Here is a 16,156-nt window from a genome sequence, read left to right as displayed (position 1 = left end):
AACAAAGTTTGTTTTTGATTTTTTTTAAAGAAGGGCCTAAAACAAAAAACATAAACAGCAATACAACTTATAATTGACGAATAGATCTGAAGTTGATCTTGAGACAATTGTGTTAAAAGTAAAAAAAAATGCATGATTTTTTTTTTTTTTTAACTTTACTGAGCAGGACCTTTTTGGATCCCCAATCATTTTAGTGGGACTTTTTTTTTTTGAGTGTCATTGCTCAAAAAATAAAACTGAATTAAAATCAATGTTGTTATGAGTTATTTACCTTTTTAAGGCTCCAATTATTATATAATCCAAAATATTCCAGTTAAATTTTTTATTGGGTGAAAATATTGCATATTTTGTTTTTTTTCCATAAGAAAACAGGATTTTCTTTGACAAAAAGGGCATATAACTTAAATCTTTAACAACTTTATATTGACAGATAGACCTAATGTTGATCTAGAGATTTAAACCTTGAATAATAATACAAATAATAATACTGAATAATGACACATTTTTTATATTTTCTTGACCAAAACCCCTTGATCAAGCCTAAGTGGAGGCACCAATGTATATTTTTTTAAACATATATTGTATTGGTTTTTTAAATAAAAAATATCAAAATGGCCCCCGCTTGCTTTGATTTTTCAGTGTGCGGCCCTCAGTGGAAAAAGTTTGGACACCCCTGGTGTACTGTCACCACCTGTCACATCACACCATGACTTATTTTGAGTTTTTTGCTGTTTTCCTGTGTGTAGTGTTTTACTTCTTGTCTTGCGCTCCTATTTTGGTGGCTTTTTCTCTTTTTTTGGTATTTTCCTGTAGCAGTTTCATGTCTTCCTTTGAGTTCCTTTCCCGCATCTACTTTGTTTTAGCAATCAAGACTATTTAAGTTGTTTTTATCCTTCTTTGTGGGGACATTGTTGATTGTCATGTCATGTTCGGATGTACATTGTGGACGCCGTCTTTGCTCCACAGTAAGTCTTTGCTGTCGTCCAGCATTCTGTTTTTGTTTATTTTGTAGCCAGTTCAGTTTTAGTTTCATTCCGCATAGCCATTCCTAAGCTTCAATGCCTTTTCTTAGCGGCACTCACCTTTTGTTTATTTTTGGTTTAAGCGTTAGAAATTGTTTTACCTGCACACTGCCTCCCGCTGTTTCCGACATCTACAAAGCAATTAGCTACCAGCTGCCACCTACTGATATGGAAGAGTATTACACAGTTACTCTGCTGAGCTCTAGACAGCACCGAGACTCAACAACAACACATCATTTGTAGATTATAATTACAGGTTTGCAAAAAATATTTTTAACCCAAATATGTGAAATTAGATAATCTCCCACGGCACACCAGACTGTATCTCACGGCACACAGTGGTTGAAAAACACTGCACTAGATGAGCTACAAACCCCCAAACCAGTGAAGTTGGCACGTTGTGTAAATCGTGACTAAAAACAAAATACAATGATTTGCAAATCCTTTTCAACCTATATTCAATTAAATAGACTGCAACGACAAGATACATAACGTTCGAACTGGAAAACGTTGTTATTTTTTGCAAATATTAGCTCATTTGGAATATGATGCCTGCAACGTGTTTCAAAAAAGCTGGTACAAGTGGCAGAAAAGACTGAGAAACTTGAGGAATGCTCATCAAAAACTTATTTGGAACACCCCACAGGTGAACAGGCTAATTGGGAACAGGTGGGTGCCATGATTGGGTATAAAAGCAGCTTCCATGAAATGCTCAGTCATTCACAAACAAGGATGGGGCGAGGGTCACCACTTTGTGAACAAATTAAAAGTTAAGTTAAAGTGCCAATGATTGTCACACACACACACACACTAGGTGTGGCAACATTTTTCTCTGCATTTGACCCATCACCCTTGATCACCCCCTGGGAGGTGAGGGGAGCAGTGAGCAGCAGCGGTGGCCGTGCCCGGGAATCATTTTGGCGATTTAACCCCCAATTCCAAACCTTGATGCAGAGTGCCAAGCAGGGAGGTAATGGGTCCCATTTTTATAGTCTTTGGTACGACTCGGCCGGGGTTTGAACTCACAACCTACCGATCTCAGGGCGGATGCGTGAGATAGATAGATAGATATTCCGGCCCCCAGACACATTTTTTTCTCTAAATTTGGCCCCCCGAGTCAAAATAATTGCCCAGGCCTGGTATACAGCTTCAGTTTTTTTTATACACTGCAGCTCTGTGCTACATGTGCTTGTCAACATACTGTCAAAAAAAAAAAATTAGACATAACATTTATTTAGCAATATTATTTCTTAATTTTATAGCTGCTGAACGACTTAAGGGGCTAATTAAAAACAAATTCAATTGATGCGTTCTTGTGTCTGGTGGTTTTTAATGACATTCTTTATATATATATACAGTATATATATATATATATATATATATATATATATATATATATATATATATATATATATATGAAAAAATCTTACTCCAATATGCATTTTCTTGCGCCTGGAACATTTTAGCGCACACTTGGTGAGAGCATTTCTCAAGGCACACCTTCATCGTGCTCGGGTTTATCATAGGTTATTATAGGATTATCTCCGTTGTCGATCGCACTGTAGGACCGCCTCTAAAATGCCCAGAAAAATTGTCGGCTGCATGTTTCAAAACACTGCAAAAGACTCCAGGTAGGAGCACGTTAACGTGAATGTGCAGTAAATTAGTGTCTCCCTGGTGAAAGCCACGTAGTACACGTAAAATACTCATTTAAATAAGGCGGTCTACACCACACTGCAAAAAGTCAGTGTTCAAAAACAAGAAAAAAAAATACAAAAATGAGGGGTATCTTACTTGAACTAAGGGAAATTATCTGCCAATAGAACAAGAAAATTTGGCTTGTCAAGACTTTACAAAAAAAAGTAAAATTAGCTAACCTCAATGAACCCAAAAATACCTTAAAATAAGTATATTCTCAATAATAACAAGTGCACTTTTTTTGGTAGAAAAAAAGAAGAGAACTATTTTGCTCAATATGTTGAAAAATATTCTTAAATTAAGTAAATGCTAGTGCCATTATCTGGACATAATGATATGCGCTCTGCATTACATTTACTTACACTAAAAACTAATTTATTGTTCTTAATGGAAATTCAACAAGGCAACCGCTTGTTACTCTCTGAGTCTCCTAGCCGCTCAGGCAAATCATATGGTCTGAAAATGCATTTTTCCATCGACAACATGGAAAGAAAAATATGTTGAAATTCTCAATTTGTTGAAAAATATTCTTAAATTAAGTAAATGCTAGTGCCATTATCTTGACATAATGATATGCGCCCAAAAATACCTTAAAATAAGTATATTCTCACTAATAACAAGTGCATTTTTCTTGGTAGAAAAGAAAAATATGTTGAAATTCTCAATTTGTTGAAAAATATTCTTAAATTAAGTAAATGCTGGTGCCATTATCTTGACATAATGATATGTGCTCGGCATTACATTTCTTGAAACTAGCAAACTCACACTAAAAACTAGTTCAGGCAAATTATATTGTCTAAAAATGCATTTTCCCATCGATAACATGACATCATTGCGCCAAGTGCGTGCTCTTTCAGTCAATTAGCGCGCGATAATTAATATATATATATATATATATATATATATATATATATATATATATATATATATATATATATATATATATATATATATATATATATATATATATTATATATATATATATATATATATATATATATATATATATATATATATATATATATATATATATATATATATATATATATATGTATATATATATATATATATATATATATATATATATATATATTGTAATTTTGAAGAATTTACCTGAATGTGCATGAACTATTTCTGTTCAAAATTGTTTGAAATGACACATGTTAAATGTTTAAATATTAACTGTCAGTTTGCTGTACTGTGCCAACTGTACTACTATATGAGTACGTATTTTCTATTGTTTCATTGAAAATAAAACAGCAAAGTCCATTTGGCTGTCATCTGTTTTAATTATGAGACACAATTGTGTCAAAGTCATGATTTTTTTGTTCATGCTTGAAATAAGAAATGCTTACTTTGAAAAAGCAGTTTTATGTGAGTGTTGATGACACAGCTTTGCAACAGTTGATGTTCTAGTTTCAAGCATGTTTTACTCAATATAGGTCATAAAATCTCAGTAACAAGCTGTAATATCTAACTGAGATCATTTAGGACTAAAACACTTAAAACAAGTAAAATACTAACATAAAATCTGCTTAGTGAGAAGAATTATCTTATCAGACAGAAAATAAGCTAATGGAGATATTTAATCTTACTTAGATTTCAGTTTTTGCAGTGCAGATCACACGCAACACACCCACTAACAGTACACACAATTGTGTACAGTAGTTTATACACGCTGTTTCATATAAACATTGGACATAATCTGTAAAATAAACACATGACTATTGAACATATTGAATTGAACTGAATTGTAGTTGTCAATGTAGTATTTTTGTTTATTGTTCATACATGATTATTTGAAATAAATGACTTTACATTACTTATAAAACATGAATATCACTGTACTGTATCTCTTAAAATCTAACTGTGACCGTAACTGAGCTGCATTTTTGTTTATTGCGTCTTTTATGCACACACTCAGGGTCTCAAAGCCAAATCTACTTCTGGTCTGCATCTTATTCATTTATATTGCGTACATTTTTTGTATGTAAGGGAGTGAACGATGCAAACAGGGGGGTTGGAAAATAAAGCTATCTAATCTAATCTAATCTAATCTAATCTAATATAAGTAAGAGTAATATTACAATACTCACTAGGCTGTAGTCAGCCCTAACTCCTAGCGTGTGATATTAAAGGGGACCTATGATGAATTTGGTCTTTTCTGACTTAAACTGTAAATGTTACAAAGTTTGACACTCATGTTAAACAATGCCAAAGTGTCAAATCATAAGGTGCAAACAGTTTTGGATGCGTCTATTCGCAGTTTTTGCAATTTGGCTATGTCGTGATGTCACTGCAATGTGGACATTAAGTCAAGCCCTCAGCCGGAGGGGGAGGACCTTCTACTTTATAGCTTCAGGCTATGAAGAAACAAAAAAAGGTAGTATAAAGAATTATTTTCATGTAATTGTGACATACAGTGACATAAATCTGCTAAAAGTAGCTTATTTTATGCAAAATCTGAATCAATTTGAGACTGTGCAGGTGTACCTAATGTTGTAACCGGGGGAATCTATATAATGTTTATTTTCGAGCATGTCTGGAAAAAACATAATGGTGACAACTTCAAGATATATATATTTAAGCAGTGTACATTTTCAAAATATACATTACTTTTGAAGAGGGCGGGGCATGGTTTCATTTGCAATCGGGGTACACCTCCACAATGAATATTTTGCAGACAGACTCAAAAAATGGGTTTTAAAAGTGACTGTGGAGCAAAATGTACGCAAATTTTACACCAACAAATATCTGTTAGATATTTGTTGGACCACAAGGAAGTGTTTCAAATAGAGATGTCTGATAATATTGGTCTGCCGATATTATCGGCCGATAAAAACTTTAAAATGTAATATCAGAAATTATCGGTATCGGTTTCAAAATGTTAAATGTATGACTTTTTAAAACGCCGCTGTACGGAGTGGTACACGGACGTAGGGAGAAGTACAGAGCGCCAATAAACCTTAAAGGCACTGCCTTTGCATGCCGGCCCAATCACATAATATCTATGGCTTTTCACACACACAAGTGAATGCAACTCATACTTGGTCAACAGCCATACAGGTCACACTGAGGGTAGCCGTATAAACAACTTTAACATTGTTACAAATATGCGCCACACTGTGAACCCACACCAAACAAGAATGACAAACTCATTTCGAGAGAACATCCGCACCGTAACACAACATAAACACAACAGAACAAATACCCAGAACCCCTTGCAGCACTAACTCTTTCGGGACACTACAATATACACCCCCCGAAATCCAGCGGGGCATCACAACAAAATTAGGCATAATAATTAGAGATGTCCGATAATGGCTTTTTTGCCGATATCCAATATTCCGATATTGTCCAACTCTTAATTACCGATTCTGATATAAACCGATACCGATATATACAGTCGTGGAATCAACACATTATTATTAGGGATGTCTAATAATATCGGACTGCCGATATTATCGGTCGATAAATGCTTTAAAATGTAATATCGGAAATTATCGGTATCGGTTCCAAAATTATCGGTATCGGTTTCAAAAAGTAAAATTCATGACTTTTTAAAACGCCACTGTGTACACGGACGTAGGATATTGGCAAAAAAGCCATTATCGGACATCTCTAGTTTTAAATGTAGATTAAAATCAAGATAGTTCCCTTTAAGGGGGAACTAGACTTTTTTGGGAATTTTGACTATAATTCACAATCCTTATGACAGACAAGAACACATGTCTTTTTTTAATGCATTGTAACTCGTAAAAAAACGTTTAAATAAAGTCAGCATACAGTGGAGCCAATGAGAACCATAATGTGATTGCATCCATTGTGCCTATAAAACTCAGTAAAAAACATCTAACAAGTGCCAACAAAACTCCAATTATATTTTGTGACCTGAATATTAACCAAGTATTAGCGATATTATTATCATTAGCGCCAATACTCAGAACCTATTTTCAGAAACAGCATTGTCACAGAGAAGTAACTTCCTTATGCTGCTGTATTGACCTTATAAGCCATGAGCTGCTTTCTCGCCTCTGAACTGGTAAAACTTTATTCTATGTAAAATGATGTGGACATAAAATTAGTACCAACTTAGACCCAGCAATGGCGAAAAAGACCCGAAAAGATGCTCAGTTGCACGCCCCTTTTTTTTCGAGCGTATTATGAGTCGTTCTTCATCTAAACGGAGGATATGAAAAACTCATCAGTCTGCATCCCAGTGAGAGCAGACATTGTACAGTGACATTGTAAGTGATGTGTTATCACGTTTGTTGCCTATCATGAAGTCTGCAGAGTAGTAATCAGTGACGTTGTTGAAGGGAAAAGTTAACGTTGTGATGCGTTTGTGAAATTAATAATAGTATGCTTAAAATGATCAAAATATTATAATATTATATTCATAATATTACATGTCATTATGAATGTGCCTGTCACTATATTACATATAAAATTACAGAGGGTATAAAACGGTGATGGAAGTGTTTGTGGATTTTTTTTAAGCGCTTTATAGGCAGAATAATAGTTGTAAAGTGTAATCCGTAAATAAAAAGAGAATACAATGCTTTGCAAATCCATTTAAACTTATATTCAATTGAATAGACTGCAAAGACAAGATATTTAATGTTCAAACTGAGAAACATATTTTTTTTTTTGCAAATAATCATTAACTTTGAATGTAATGGTAGCAACACATTGCTAAAAAGTTGGCACCGGGGCATTTTTACCACTGTGTTACATGGCCTTTTCTTTTAACAACACTCAGTAAACGTTTGGGAACTGAGGAGACCAATTTTTGAAGCTTTTCAGGTGGAATTATTTCCCATTCTTGATTGATGTACAGCTTAAGTTGTTCAACAATCCAGGGTCTCCATTGTCATAATTTACGCTTCATATCGCACCGCACATTTTCAATGGGAGACAGGTCTGGACTACAGGCAGGCCAGTCTAGTACCCGCACTCTTTTACTACGAAGCCACGCTGTTGTAACACCTGACTTGGCATTGTCTTGCTGAAATAAGCAGGGGCGTCCATGATAACGTTGCTTGAATGGCAATATATGTCGCTCCAAAACCTGTATGTACCTTTCAGCATTAATGGTGCCTTCACAGATGTGTAAGTTACCCATGTCTTTGATTGGCAGCACTAAATTGACCCTAGTGTGTGAATGTTGTCTATCTATCTGTGTTGGCCCTGCGATGAGGTGGCGACTTGTCCAGGGTGTACCCCGCCTTCCGCCCGAATGCAGCTGAGATAGGCTCCAGCACCCCCCGTGACCCCGAAAGGGACAAGTGGTAGAAAATGGATGGATGGAGAATGCATTAAAAAAAAATACATGTGTGCCTGTCTCACATAAGGATTGTGAAAGATAGGCACAATTCCAAAAAAGTGCAGTTCCCCTTTAAAAAATCAAAATGGGTCTACTAACAAAATATTGTCTAGGGCAGGGGTTGACAACCCAAAACGTTGAAAGAGCCATATTGGACCAAAAATACAAAAAACTAATCTGTCTGGAGTCGCAAAAAACGAAAAGTCGTATATAATGAAGGCAACACATGACATAAGTGTCTATATTAGCTATAATAGCCTACTATCAAAATGACTATGTGTCGCAGGCTGAAGCAGATCTTCGTTGACAGAAATGTTAAAATGTAATATTTACTCTACACATTTTTACAACATTAGAAAGCATTAGTAAATCAGAGGCCACTCAGAAGGTGAGATAACTCCTGGAAATTACTGGCTTTTAATGGCCAAAGGTATAGATGTGTGTGTCCAACTTAAAGGAAATGGCAGGCTGTCTTCTTCTAATGGATTTATTACAATATTTGGCAAGCTAGGTAATGTTTGCTGTGGTCTGGAACAACATGGCAACATTTGTTGTGGTCTGGAACAACAAGGCACACAAACAACTATCTAAAATGCAGCCAATATTACATGCAGATAATGTGTCATGAGACATGCAAAACTAATTTATATACAAAGAGGATAAAAGTAAATTATATTAAATGAGCTCAAATATACCTACAAATGAGGCATAATGATGCAATATGTACATACAGCTAGCCTAAATAGCATGTTAGCATTGATTATCTTGCAGTCATGCACTGACCAAATATGCCTGATCAGCACTCCAACAAGTCAATAACATCAACAAAGTGCATATTTGTGCATTCACGCACAGCATAAAACTTTTGGTGGACAAAATGAGACAAAGAAGGAGTGGAAGATTTTACATGTAAACAAACTGTTGCGTCACAGTCCACACTATGGTGAGTTCAAGAACCACCAAAATTAGTAGGACAAAACAATGTTCACCAAATACTGTCATCAGTGAAGCATACACACAAACATATTAAACAGTGGGCTTTCTAACAATTGGGAAGGTTTGTGTCATGTTTGTCCTCAAACAAAAAACATACTAAAACAAAAAAAAAATATTTCCCCCCATCTTTTTTCATTTTCAATACTTTTTTAAAAATGCTTCAGGGAGCCACTAGAGAGCTGCGGGTTGCTCACCCTCGGTCTAGGGCCACAAAAATCCCTGCTCACGCCTGTCTCTTTAGACGTTGATTGCCTTTAAATGACATAAAGGTCGGATGAATGCAACATGAACGTCCAGACTGCAGTCGCATCGGACACATATCCGAGTCCCAAGTCGGATTTGAAAACACCCGAATTCTACCATTCACATCGATGTAACAAACTCAGATAAATGTCACATATGGACAAAAAATGTGATGCAATGTGAACATAGCCTAATTTCAACAATTCAACAGGAGGAAAAAGTCAACTAGAAAAGGTAGGTGCGCAGAGAAAAAGCCTGAAAGTAAAACCGGCTCCACGGGTGACAGGAATGTGGAACACCCGGAAATCTCCTCATCAGGAGGGAGAGTGTCGCATTCCACTCCTCGTCAAACATGCTGACAAACACACACATCCACACGTTAAGAGGAGGGTTAGATTCCCGGGACGTGTGCAGCAATATATTATGCAGGCGTATATCGCCATATATTTGTAGGTTGTGCAAAAGTTAGAGTATTTCATTTTAAAATATTAATTACTAAGGCTTTGTTCACATTGCAGGGTATGATGCCCAATCTAGACGTACAGTAGGTAGGTAGTAACTTTTTTGTATGAATTGTACTTCGTCGTTTTAATACAACATTTTTTTTTACTTTCACTTGAGTATTTTTGTAAATTTATATATAAATATAATATTATAACTATCCATAATCTATTGATTACTACAAAGATGCGTTAATTTGGCTCATTAGAGAGTTATTTTCTTTCGAGGCAAGATATATATACTGTATATATATGTATATATATACAGGTAAAAGCCAGTAAATTAGAATATTTTGAAAAACTTGATTTATTTCAGTAATTGCATTCAAAAGGTGTAACTTGTACATTATATTTATTCATTGCACACAGACTGATGCATTCAAATGTTTACGTAGCGACCTGTCCTGTACACAGCAGACCTCCGTTCCCGCCTCACGAGCTGTGTGTCTCGTCTCCCCGTATTCCCTCTACTTCCCTGGCTGCCTCTTGGATCTCGACCTTCCGCCTGGACACAGACTTTGACGCCTCTCTCTTCACCTCGACCTCATACCTGCTCACGGACCTCCGAGCCAGCCTTGCCCCACTTGGACTTCCGCCTCTCGCTCAACACTACAGGCTTTTTTTTTTTTTTTTTAAAAAGACCGCGACCACTTCCCTGAGGACAGCAGGAACTTCACTCGGTGACAGAAAACACTGTGAGTAATGGCTTCCTGCGCGTCTTGCACCATACTCACGGAGAGGTTGGCTCTGCTAGAGGGCCGTGTCCGCCAGTTAGAGCAGAGTAATGTCGTAACTTTAGATGTTGCGGACACATCTGCTAGCGTTAGCTGTAGCGAGCTAACTAGCCCAGCTTGTAGCAGTCCTAAGCGGCCTACAAGCTACGGTGTACCGGTTGAGACGCATAATAGATTTAGCTCTTTAGCTAGTCCTACACCCCAGTCTACCGGGCACCACACCTTAGTTATAGGGGACTCCATCACCCGAAACATAAAGCTTAGCAAACCAGCCACAATAAAGTGTATCCCCGGGGCCAGAGCACCTGACATTGAAGCTAATCTTAGGGAGCTAACTCGCAACAGGCCTAGTAAACACGTACGACAGGCTAATCGCACCACTAATTATGCGAATATAGTTGTACACGTTGGCTCCAATGACACTAGAATGAGACAGTCAGAGATTACAAAGAGAAACATAGCCAGGACTTGTGATCTCGCCAGAAAGATGTCCAGGCATCGAGTAATTGTCTCTGGCCCCCTGCCTGCGAGAGGCAATGATGAGAGATATAGCAGATTAGTCTCGCTTAACAAGTGGTTGGCTAGCTACTGTAGGCAGCAGGGACTAACGTTTATTGATAACTGGCCCTCTTTCTGGGGCAAACCAGGCTTGCTGATGAGAGACGGCCTTCACCCTAACCAGGAAGGCGCCATCATCCTGTCTAGAAACATAGACTACTATTTAAGTCTCACTTGACTGACTACACTAGAGCAAGCCCGGTCACAGGCAATTACAATGTCTGTTAGTCCGGGTGAGGAGTCAGTTAAGCTAGAACTAGCCAGCGCCAGGCTGGATAATCCATGTACGCATAGCAATTCTCTTAGAATAATACACAATTCACATAATGTTTTTTCTGTTGTGTCTGTGTCAGAGGTGGACATGCATTCTACTGAGGTGGCAAATTATGATATGTCCAGTCTATTGCAGCACCAAGCAAACAATCGGAAAATTCCCGTCATATCAATTCCTAGATATGGTCGAAACTATTTAAAGTGCACTACGCATAATAAACGCAACATTGTTAATATTGCCACTACGGATAATCTTAACAAAAACTCGTCAAAACAGCCCAATACCTATAATATGGGCTTTTTAAACATAAGATCATTGTCTCCCAAGGCGTTATTGGTTAATGAGGTCATTAGAGACAACAATCTTAACGTCATTGGTCTTAGCGAAACCTGGCTCAAACCGGACAAATTTTTTGCGCTCAATGAGGCATCTCCTCCTAACTATACGAATGCGCATGTTGCCCGCCCTCTTAAAAGGGGAGGGGGTGTCGCACTAATATACAATGAAAATTTCAACCTTACCCCTAACCTAAATAATAAATATAAATCGTTTGAGGTGCTTACTATGAGGTCTGTCACACCGCTACCTCTCGACCTGGCTGTTATCTACCGCCCCCCTGGGCCCTATTCGGACTTTATCAGTGAATTCTCAGAGTTCGTTGCTGATCTAGTGACGCACGCCGACAATATAATCATAATGGGGGACTTTAATATCCATATGAATACCCCATCGGACCCTCAGTGCGTGGCGCTCCAAACCATAATTGATAGCTGTGGTCTTACACAAATAATACATGAACCCACGCATCGCAACGGTAATACAATAGATCTAGTGCTTGTCAGGGGTGTCACCACCTCCAAAGTTATGATACTTCCATATACTAAAGTAATGTCCGATCATTACCTTATAAAATTTGAAGTTTTGACTCTTTGTCAACAAGCTAATAATAATAATAACTGCTATAGCGGCCGCAACATTAATGCTGCCACAACGATGACTCTTGCTGACCTACTGCCTTCGGTAATAGCACCATTCCCAAATTATGTCGGCTCTATTGATAAACTCACTAACAACTTTGACGATGCCTTGCGCGAAATTATTGATAGTATAGCACCGCTAAAGCAAAAAAGGGCCCCTAAAAGGCGCACCCCATGGTTTACAGAAGAAATTAGAGCTCATAAATTATCATGTAGAAAACTGGAACGCAAATGGCGCGCGACTAAACTTGAGGTTTTCCATCAAGCATGGAGTGATAGTTTAATAACTTATAAACGCATGCTTACCTTAGCTAAAGCTAAATACTACTCAAATCTCATCCGCCTCAACAAAAACGATCCTAAATTTCTGTTTAGTACAGTAGCATCGCTAACCCAACAAGGGACTCCTCCCAGTAGCTCCACCCACTCGGCAGATGATTTTATGAATTTCTTTAATAAGAAAATTGAACTCATTAGAAAGGAGATTAAAGACAACGCATCCCAGCTACAACTGGGCTCTATTAACACAAATACGACTGTATATACGACGGACACTGCCCTCCAAAATAGTCTCTCTATTTTTGATGAAATAACATTAGAGGAATTATTACAGCGTGTAAGTGGGATAAAACAAACAACATGTTTACTTGACCCACTTCCTGGGAAACTTATCAAGGAACTGTTTGTATTATTAGGTCCATCAGTGTTAAATATTATAAACTTATCACTTTCCTCCGGCACTGTTCCCCTAGCATTCAAAAAAGCGGTTATTCATCCTCTGCTCAAAAGACCTAACCTCGATCCTGACCTCATGGTAAACTACCGACCGGTCTCCCACCTTCCGTTTATTTCCAAAATTCTCGAAAAAACTGTTGCACAGCAGCTAAATGAACACTTAGTGACTAACAATCTCTGTGAACCTTTTCAATCCGGTTTCAGGGCAAATCACTCTACGGAGACAGCCCTCGCAAAAATGACTAATGATCTATTGCTAACGATGGATTCTGATGCGTCATCTATGTTGCTGCTTCTTGATCTTAGCGCCGCTTTCGATACCGTCGATCATAATATTTTATTAGAGCGTATCAAAACACGTATTGGTATGTCAGACTTAGCCTTGTCTTGGTTTAACTCTTATCTTACTGACAGGATGCAGTGCGTCTTCCATAACAATGTGACCTCGGACTATGTCAAGGTAACGTGCGGAGTTCCCCAGGGTTCGGTTCTTGGCCCTGCACTCTTTAGTATTTACATGCTGCCGCTGGGTGACATCATACGCAAGTACGGTGTTAGCTTTCACTGTTATGCTGATGACACCCAACTCTACATGCCCCTAAAGCTGACCAACACGCCGGACTGTAGTCAGCTGGAGGCGTGTCTTAATGAAATTAAACAATGGATGTCCGCTAACTTTTTGCAACTCAACGCTAAGAAAACGGAAATGCTGATTATCGGTCCTGCTAGACACCAACATCTATTTAATAATACCACCTTAACATTTGACAACCAAACAATTAAACAAGGAGACTCGGTAAAGAATCTGGGTATTATCTTCGACCCAACTCTCTCGTTTGAGTCACACATTAAGAGTGTTACTAAAACGGCCTTCTTTCATCTCCGTAATATCGCTAAAATTCGTTCCATCTTGTCCACTAGCGACGCTGAGATCATTATTCATGCGTTCGTTACGTCTCGTCTCGATTACTGTAACGTATTATTTTCGGGCCTCCCTATGTCTAGCATTAAAAGATTACAGTTGGTACAAAATGCGGCTGCAAGGCTTTTGACAAAAACAAGAAAGTTTGATCATATTACGCCTATACTGGCTCACTTGCACTGGCTTCCTGTGCACTTAAGATGCGACTTTAAGGTTTTACTACTTACGTATAAAATATTACACGGTTTAGCTCCAGCCTATCTCGCCGATTGTATTGTACCATATGTCCCGACAAGAAATCTGCGTTCAAAGAACTCCGGCTTATTAGTGATTCCCAGAGCCAAAAAAAAGTCTGCGGGCTATAGAGCGTTTTCTATTCGGGCTCCAGTACTCTGGAATGCCCTCCCGGTAACAGTTAGAGATGCTACCTCAGTGGAAGCATTTAAGTCCCATCTTAAAACTCATTTGTATAATCTAGCCTTTAAATAGACCCCCCCTTTTTTAGACCAGTTGATCTGCCGTTTCTTTTCTTCTCTCCTCTTCTCCCCTGTCCCTTGCGAGGGGGAGTTGCATAGGTCCGGTGGCCATGGATGAAGTGCTGGCTGTCCAGAGCCGGGACCCCGGGTGGACCACTAGCCTGTGCATCGGTTGGGGACATCTCTGCGCTGCTGACCCGTCTCCGCTCGGGATGGTTTCCTGTTGGCCCCGCTGTGGACTGGACTCCCGCTGATGTGTTGGATCCACTGTGGACTGGACTTTCACAATGTTATGTCAGACCCACTCGACATCCGTTGCTTTCGGTCTCCCCTAGAGGGGGGGGGGTTACCCACATATGCGGTCCTCTCCAAGGTTTCTCATAGTCATTCACCGACGTCCCACTGGGGTGAGTTTTTCCTTGCCCGTATGTGGGCTCTGTACCGAGGATGTCGTTGTGGCTTGTACAGCCCTTTGAGACACTTGTGATTTAGGGCTATATAAATAAACATTGATTGATTGATTGATTTATTTCATTTAATTTTGATGATTTGAAGTGGCAACAAATGAAAATCCAAAATTCCGTGTGTCACAAAATTAGAATATTACTTATGGCTAATACAAAAAAGGGATTTTTAGAAATGTTGGCCAACTGAAAAGTATGAAAATGAAAAATATGAGCATGTACAATACTCAATACTTGGTTGGAGCTCCTTTTGCCTCAATTACTGCGTTAATGCGGCGTGGCATGGAGTCGATGAGTTTCTGGCACTGCTCAGGTGTTATGAGAGCCCAGGTTGCTCTGATAGTGGCCTTCAACTCTTCTGCGTTTTTGGGTCTGGCATTCTGCATCTTCCTTTTCACAATACCCCACAGATTTTCTATGGGGCTATGGTCAGGGGAGTTGGCGGGCCAATTTAGAACAGAAATACCATGGTCCGTAAACCAGGCACGGGTAGATTTTGTGCTGTGTGCAGGCGCCAAGTCCTGTTGGAACTTGAAATCTCCATCTCCATAGAGCAGGTCAGCAGCAGGAAGCATGTGGTGCTCTAAAACTTGCTGGTAGACGGCTGCGTTGACCCTGGATCTCAGGAAACAGAGTGGACCGACACCAGCAGATGACATGGCACCCCAAACCATCACTGATGGTGGAAACTTTACACTAGACTTCAGGCAACGTGGATCCTGTGCCTCTCCTGTCTTCCTCCAGACTCTGGGACCTCGATTTCCAAAGGAAATGCAAAATTTGCTTTCGTCAGAAAACATGACTTTGGACCACTCAGCAGCAGTCCAGCTCTTTTTTCCAGGGTCAACGCAGCCGTCTACCAGCAAGTTTTAGAGCACCTCATGCTTCCTGCTGCTGACCTGCTCTATGGAGATGGAGATTTCAAGTTCCAACAGGACTTGGCGCCTGCACACAGCACAAAATCTACCCGTGCCTGGTTTACGGACCATGGTATTTCTGTTCTAAATTGGCCCGCCAACTACCCTGACCTTAGCCCCATAGAAAATCTGTGGGGTATTGTGAAAAGGAAGATGCAGAATGCCAGACCCAAAAACGCAGAAGAGTTGAAGGCCACTATCAGAGCAACCTGGGCTCTCATAACACCTGAGCAGTGCCAGAAACTCATGGACTCCATGCCACGCCGCATTAACGCAGTAATTGAGGCAAAAGGAGCTCCAACCAAGTATTGAGT

General features: G+C 38.9%; 1 protein-coding gene across 1 annotated transcript in view; it reads right to left on the bottom strand.

Annotated features, from left to right (window-relative positions):
• shroom3 (shroom family member 3) overlaps positions 1-16,156 on the bottom strand; it is a 217,653-nt gene that overhangs the window by 114,266 nt on the left and 87,231 nt on the right. The gene's annotated exons all lie outside the window — the stretch shown is intronic.

This window comes from Entelurus aequoreus, linkage group LG21 (assembly GCF_033978785.1).
Source record: "Entelurus aequoreus isolate RoL-2023_Sb linkage group LG21, RoL_Eaeq_v1.1, whole genome shotgun sequence".
NCBI lineage: Eukaryota > Metazoa > Chordata > Actinopteri > Syngnathiformes > Syngnathidae > Entelurus > Entelurus aequoreus.
The sequence above is the reverse complement of the archived record's forward strand: the minus strand, read 5'-3'. Positions and strand labels throughout refer to the sequence as shown.